Source organism: Mastomys coucha, unplaced genomic scaffold (assembly GCF_008632895.1).
Source record: "Mastomys coucha isolate ucsf_1 unplaced genomic scaffold, UCSF_Mcou_1 pScaffold23, whole genome shotgun sequence".
NCBI lineage: Eukaryota > Metazoa > Chordata > Mammalia > Rodentia > Muridae > Mastomys > Mastomys coucha.
In genome coordinates, this window is record NW_022196906.1 from 71,982,528 (window position 1) to 71,990,802 (window position 8,275).

Sequence of the window (8,275 nt, forward strand, 5' to 3'; positions counted from 1 at the left end):
CTGTCTTTGCACAGTGACTGCATTTCCTTTGGGTCAATACTTAGTAATAGAGCCGCGTCATGGTAATAATGTTTTTAAGATTTTGAAGAAAACTCCATAATGTTGTGTGTGGTAGCTGGGGTGTGTGTCACCATCAAGATGTATGGAGCAGATATTTCCTCAGCAGCTGCTGTTGGCTGTTTGCTTTGCTTGTGGTGGCCCGTCTGGCCAAGGAAATCTCAGTTTAGTCTTGATTTGCACTCTTGATGGGAAAAGATCCTGAACACTTTCTTCATCAATTCATTAGCCATCTGTTTTTATAGGAAGTGTGTTACATCATTTTGATTGAACTACTTGTTCTTGGATGTTAGGTTTATTTTTAAGCTTGTTACATATATGTGCATGTGTGCATGTGTGTGTGTGTGTGTGTGTGTGTGTGTGTGTGTGTGCCTGAATATGTCACGGCACATGTATAGAAGTCAGAGGACAGCTTGTAGGAACTTGTTCTTTCCTTCTGTGTGAGTTTCAGGATTGAATTCAGGTTGTCAGGCTTGGCAGCATGCACTCTTACCTGGGAAACCCTCTTACCAAGCCCTCGTACTCTCATCTTTACACGTTGACACCTCTCACTGGCCTATATTCTTTACATGTTCTGGAAAGTAAACCTAACACATGAGTAGCAGGAGAGATATTTTCTTCCATTCAGCACTTTGTCTGAGCGCTCTGTTGTCTGCTTCGCTCTGGGAAATTTTTCTATTTTAATGGAATTATATTTATAAATTCTTGATTTTTGTTTCCCATGTTACTGAGGTCCAATTCAGGATATCCTCACTAGTACCAATATCTTAAAGAATTTCCTGGGGCTGGTGAGATGGCTCAGCGGGTAAGAGCACCAATGGCTCTTTCAAAAAAAAAAAGGTCCTGAGTTCAAATCCCAGCAACCACATGGTGGCTCACAACCACCCACAGTGAGATCTGATGCCCTCTTCTGGTGTGTCTGAAGACAGCTACAGTGTCCTATTTATAATAATAAATAAATCTTTAAAATAAATAAATAAATAAATCTTTTTAAAAAAGAATTTCTTTATGTTTTTTTCTAGTAGATTCAGATTTAGGGTTCTTACATTAGAGTCTTCAACTCATTTTGAATTATTTATATAGGCTCTAGATCTAGACTCAGTCTTCTGTGTGTGAGTATTTAGTCTTCCCATACCATTTGTTGACCTACTATCCTTTTTCCAACACATTGATTTGGTGGTTTGTCAAAATCAGTCATTGTAGATATATGGGTCCTTTATTCCTCTGCATTGATGTACATACCTGTTTTTATCCCAGTCGTACACTTCTCTATTCCTATGGTTTGGTGGTATATTTTTAAATCAGTTGTTCTGATATATCCAGTATCATTCATTTTGCTCAGGATTTTTCTTTCCGGTCTTTTACATGCCCAAGTGAATTTTAGGCCCTTTTGTTCTACGTCATTGAAGAATGTCAATGAAATTTTGATGGCAATCCCACCAAATCTGCAGCTTGTTTGGGGTAGAAAGGACAATTTCACAGTATTAATTATGCTGATTCTGCACAGGATATTGGTCCATTATCATCGTCTTCTTCAGTTTCTCCCTTCGTTGTTTTATAATGTTCATGGTGGATAAGATACAACTTCATTTTCTTTCTTCGGTTGTGTTTATTCCTGGGAGGCTCGGGAGGTATAGTTGTCCTCAAGCATCTTCAGTGGGATTGTGTTCCCAATTTAATTTAGATACCAATTGTGAATAAAGAAAACAAAACTCATGCAGCAGAAATACACATCCTGGGATGTCATCAAAGCTGCACCCACTCTTGTGAGCAAGTCCTACTAACTAACAAGGTGAACAGGAGCATGACAAGGAAAACTGCCTATCCGAAGCATGTGCCACTTAGATGGCTGTAGCAACCTGGGTAGAGTATCATCTAGTAAAGTTTTCCTTACCAAAACACACTTCCATGTTTTAAGGTGCCTAATTAAATTTGAATTTCACACCATACTCAAATAGATTTTGGTCATAATTATGTGACATAAAATATTTAGAATAAGTATTTAAGTATTAGCATGTCCCAAATATTTTGTTTTTCATATAGTAAAGCAGTATTTGCCATTTATCTGACATTTGACTGGAACTCATGGGTTTTCATTCACTCAGTTTGATAAGTCACTGCTACATCTTCTGCTATCACAGTTGAGTCTAAACTGTGCCTCACAAGCTTGTTTGAACACTTGCTTTAGTTGATGGTGCCATTTTTGAGATGTTGTAGAAATGTGAAGACATGGGTCCCAGGCCATTAAGAACAGGATCGTGGGCTTTGCTCCTGGCCCCAATTCTCTCCTTCATGATCCTGCCAGATGTCAACAAGCCATAGAGCACACTCTCCTCGACATGAACCCAACTGTGTCATCTGCTAAAGTCACTATAGTCCCTCGATCGTGAGTCACAGTAAGCCCCTCTTCCCCCATGGAGCTTCAGTTGGGTGTTTTGTTCCCAGTGATGAGAAAGGAAGCTGAAACATGTGATAAGAAAGAAACTATTTAAGCCATTTACAGACTCTGTGGTGTTTCCTGAGCATCAATCTTTAAGAGAAAACGAATTGATTACAAACCCATTTCCACTGTTAACCTGATGACAGGAAGAAGCATCGGCTGTCCCAAAGATGGTTGCTTTAATATCACAAAGCCCCCACTACCTGTCAGGAGCAGCAAATAGGCCCCATTTAAACATCTCTGCCAAAATAACAGCCCTTGAGGACATATGGCTATTCAGGGCACCATTCCTTCCTTTCTTTTCAATTGCTGAGTGAAAATGAGAATAGCTTAGACCACAGAAAAGTGGATTCTCAATAGAGGAGACTGATAATTTTGACCCACAGAAAGCCATTTTCTCATCAATGGAAAAAATGTTCCTTAACTCTCCATAGAGGTTTAAACAAATCAGCAGTGCATCTGATAAGAAAACAAGTGGGGAGTCATATATATATCTGAGGACAGGTGCTCTTAATTGAACTCCATAATCTGCTTTTCAAAGCAGTTTGTGCTTACGAGCTCTATAAATGGTATGTCAACATTAGTCTATGTTCTAAGTTCACACATGTGTTGCTCACAGGAAATTATATTCAGTGTGTTTTTCAAGCATGATCTGATCATTATCTTTGAGTATGTATAGATTTGTCAGTATGGTATGAATCAGGGATCAGCACCTAAAAGTTCATGTTGTAATTTTGACCTGTGGCCTATCTTTGAAACAAGTTTAGTGTGAACAGGGCTTCTTCACCCCTACATTTATATTTACCTTTTGCTCAGAAGCAAAAATGAGTAGTTGTAGCCTACAAAGTCTAAAATATTGACTATTGGGACCTATTCATAAACTATCTACCAACCTGTGATTCTAAATACACATTTGCCAACAGCCACACGTACTGATTATCCCCCTGGAATTGGTTTGGATATATTTAGAAGCATCAACAATTGTGGCCTTGACAATTTAGGCTTTGTATAGGGGAGTGACGTCTGACACACTATTGATGTAAAATTACCTGGCAAAGCAGCATAGGGAGGAAATCTCATTCTCAACAGAAAAGCTTTCCCAGATGAACTTTCACCTCCGAGCCTGGCCTCTGGGAGGAATAAGAGCTAAGGTACAGCTTGTTTGTTGCTATAAAGTTCAAGTTAATTAATCATTTTTTATTTGTTTCTGCCCCTGAGACACAGACACACACAGACACACACAGACACACACACACACACACACCTTTTATATAATGAAATTACAAATCTTTCAAAATCCTTTCTTCAAGCAACTCCTATCTTCATGTAGAAAACACTAATTTAAATCAAGACCAGAAACAATAGCAACATGTTGCAATCAATGGTCTTTTATATGCTTCCATTAGGACAATGTAAGGCATATACACTTTTTCATACCAGGCCATTTAGATATAGTTGTATACAGACTTCAATTAGACACTATGTGTTTAATTTTCTTTCTTCTACCATAATATAATTTTCTAACAAAAAGTAACTTAGCAGAGCAATGGTTTCTTTTAGCTCACAATTCCAGGTTATGGTCCATCACTGCCAGGAAGTCTAGAGGCAGGAATTTCATATAATATGTCACACCATACCCACAGTCAATAGCAAAGATAGAGTAAATAAATGTCTACTTGCTTGCTTGTACTCAGCTCCATTTATCTACCTTTACACAGTTCAAGACCATCTGCCTAGGCCCCAGGGAATGGTGCTGCCCATGGTAGGCTGTGTCTGTTCACATCAAGTAACTAAAACAATCACAGGCAGACACATAGGCCAGCCAGAGGTAGACAATCTCTCACTGAGACCCCATTCCCTGATGATTCTAGGTTGTGACACACTGACAATTTGAAGGTAACTATCATACTGTGCAACATGTGTTCTTTGAGGCCTGGAAAAAGTCATTTATTGACTACTTAGAGTTTCCCTCAGTAAATCCCATGAACATTAACTACAACCATGCCTTACAACAGAAAGCAGATGTAATCCATCCCTGTTGGTTACTGCTGTTTGTGATGTACCAGATGTGCATCCTCAAGAAACAGTGTTCAACAACCATTTCAAATGATGGCCCACACTCTTTCACTGCTGCATTGAAGACTGATTTGCTTACACAAAGCCAGGGTACATAAGCTTGGTCCACACACGGTCTTCATATTCTCTACATACTGCCAATGTCTGAACAATCAGCGCATAAATTTTAGATAAAGTTTTGTTTCCTTTGGTTAGACTTGCAGTGAATAAAAGTGAAGCAGCTTAGCTTTTCTCATGCCAACCCACCCATTGCCAAGTCCATCTTTCTCAAACCCATGGGGTAGGAGAGTATGGGTAGCAACAGACAGATGAATCCTCCTCCAAAGAGGAAAGAAGTGAATCACTCTTATATTTACCAAAGCAACCAGCTCTGGTAGTTTAAAAACCAGTAAAATAACCTTAACATCAAATGTGATTCTTAATCAGGATCCGATCATACTTCTTTCTGCCTTTTGTAACCAATTACCAACATCAGGAAGAAAATAAATGACTCCATACTGAAAATGTATATACTCAAAGCTGTTCTTTAAGTGTAGGGAAATGAGTCATAGTTGTCAAGACTTCAGTTGGGTTCATGGATTGGTCCTCTGAGATGTTAATGCAGAGTGGAAAAGCTCCTTGGATGAAACAGCTTCAGGGCTGAGAAAACCACAATGGTAACCTCAAAGACTAGAAGGTAATTATTTGGATAAAAAAGGTAACAACTCTTATCTCAACCTGCATCTGAAACAGACCCACTTAAGTGGTAGTAAGGACAGGAAGCATTTGAATCATATACTGTAGGATGTAATTATGAAAAGAATCACTAATATTATAAGTGGCAATATTAGGCAAGATTTTCAAAATTTATCAGATGATCATAGAAGCCCCATCTGTAGCTAAAGCATACTTAAAAGTTACTTTGAAGAATTTGATCAAATAGGTAAAAGTTCTGATGCAGCTATTAACATCCAACAAGCCAATTGCAAATCTCTCCCTACAATGGACAAAAGCTAGGACAAATGATCAGAAGTCACCTTGAATAAAAACTTAGTGAGAAAGAAACACATAAGCATCTGCTATTATCACTAGGGGCCTTGTGGGGCAACCCAGATGGTAGCTGCTCTTTTGTGAATGGCAGCGATTTGAGGCTTTAAATCAATCAGCAAACTCCTGAATCTCTGTCTACAATAGCCTCCACTTACTGGCTCTTCTCAATTCCAAGCCTTCTACAGCTGTTGTGTGTGTGTGATCCCCTCTCTCCCAGGCCTTTAAACTCCCTACAACTATCTCCCAGTTTTAAAACTAAAAAAGTTGATTACTTTTACTTTTACAAGGTCAAGGGCACACTTTACATGAAGTAACAGATTTGGGTTTTGAACTTAATACTGTTATCTCTATGGCATCATTCTTTAGTGCTATGTGTATTCCTCAGTGGCACCAATGCCTCCCTATACATAGAATGTTTCAGTATGCACCAGGGAATAAGGAAATCCTTCACTAATTTTTCATAAAACATAAATTCTGGCTTTTCTTGCCTATAAGTAAACCTCTTGAATCAAAGGTACTAAAAATATGTTCAAATTTCAGGGTGACATTTGAACTAAGATATCAGTATGTATTTTAATCAAAAGGTAAGTGTTTTTTAAGTGAGAACACAAAAGCCAACCATATAAACATGTCATAGCTTTGATTTCATTCCCCCCTCAAAAGGAAAAGCATTTTTATGCTTGTTAGCCTCCTAAGCCCAGCCAAGCATCTTGCAGTGACTAGCAACCGAGCTCTCCAATTCTGATTCCATTGACACATCTGTCAATGGTAGACAGTCCCCAGGGCAGAGCCCTGCCCTGGCACCACTAAAGTCAGTTACATTGTTTCACCTATTGTAGGAGGAATGTACTGCAAGCCTTTTGTCAATAGTGGGGGAGAAAACCCTACTGACTTCAAACTAAAAGACAAAAAACTTGGCTTGTAAAACTGTTGAAAGGCAATTCCCAAGAAAGCATGGCTCAAAAGCAAAAGACCAGAAAGAAAATTGATCACAAGTAAGTAAAAGTAGATTGATCTAATAGATTAAATCACAAGATGAGGAATGGCAGTTAAGACTCTTGCTATGAACTCAGAGCTTAATATCTCATTACAAACTTGAAAATAAGCAAATAAATAAATATATGTTATGTCCATTGAGTCGTGTTCATTTGCATAATTTTAAACCCAAATTTATTTTTTATAATTTCACACATGTATAGACAATATATTCTGGTTATATTTGATCCCCTATTTCTCTCTCTCTCTCTTTCTCTCTCTCTCTGCCATTTCCTTCCTTACTAGTCACAACTTTTTTTTGAAAGTTTATTGATTTTTTTGGATGTACATATTCACAAATGTAGTACATATTGATAGGGTATTTTTTGTCATATTCTTGAAAATTTATAAAATATTATAACAATAAAAATGAGTATTATAAAAGTTGTTTGATATAAAACAACTATCAATTTAACAGTCTTATGTAGATGCTCGTCTATAGCAATAGTGAAAATACATTTTTCTCAATACAAATTTTAAATAACTGCAAACATATTAACTGTATACTTCAAAACAATACATCACTACTAGTATTTTCTTAAATGAACATAAATATATAAATTCTTTTTGTTTGTTTTGTATTTAGTAGAGTTTAAAATCTTGGTTCTTACTATGGTACAAGCCCAAAATAAGAACAATTTTTAGACATTGGGTTTCATTGTAATAAGGCTGTACTTCAATGACCCTCACATCACCAAAGGATTTTACCTCCATCATAGCTAAGCTGAAAGTTGATAGTTCTGCTGCACCAAAAAATGAATTGTATTCTCGATTTTTGGATACAGACTTCCTGCTATGGTCAAAGCTATTTGACTTGAGTGAGTGACTTCATTCTCAACCCAAAGAGAACAGGTTACATCCATTTAAGAAATGGTGTAGGTATTAAGATGGTCTATCCGTAAAGTCATTCACCAACTGTTTCAATGAACAATGGTTCTGCTTGGAGGGTGGCACAGACATTAGGTGAAGGTAAAAATTTGATTCATTAGCTGTGATAATTTGGAAAAGCATTCATCTCAAAGAAAGAGTAACTTATAAAAACCTCTTCTTCAAACTTGATACAAGAGTTACAAATATCAAGGAAAGCATTCAGTCTCAATTTGTTGTTCTCTTACAAGCCACCTCCCTAGTTAATCGTCTATGTTTCTTTTGGGTATATAAATACTTTTGAAATATATAAGCTGTTCTGAAAACCATAGTATAGGGTAAAAACATGAAATAAACAATACTTTTAATAGAGAGGCTGAGATAGGGGAAGCAAGATTTCAAGACCCTTATGTTGTACACAGCAAGACACTGTCACAAACAAACAAGCTGACAGTGTATATAGATTCTACAATGTTGGACCTATTTCTCCAGTTACCAAATTAGAGAGATCATTGGATGAGAATCATCAAATTTCCAATTCCTCCTATTATTGGATTTCAATCAATTAGGATATGTTGGTAATATTAATTTATTATTAATCAAATTAATATATTAAAAAAGTAATTGTCACTTCCTGTTGTTTTTGTTATAAGAGGTGGAATTAGGTTTGTGTGGATTTGTTGAAAGATTACCTTCTTGCTCGTTATGTTGATGTTTGCTCTATTATCCTTTGTAGGGCTGGATTTGTGGAAAGATATTGTGTAAATTTTG

General features: G+C 37.0%; 1 protein-coding gene across 22 annotated transcripts in view; it reads right to left on the bottom strand.

Annotated features, from left to right (window-relative positions):
- Positions 1-8,275, bottom strand: part of Mlip (muscular LMNA interacting protein) — a 286,366-nt gene that overhangs the window by 190,354 nt on the left and 87,737 nt on the right. The window lies entirely within an intron of this gene.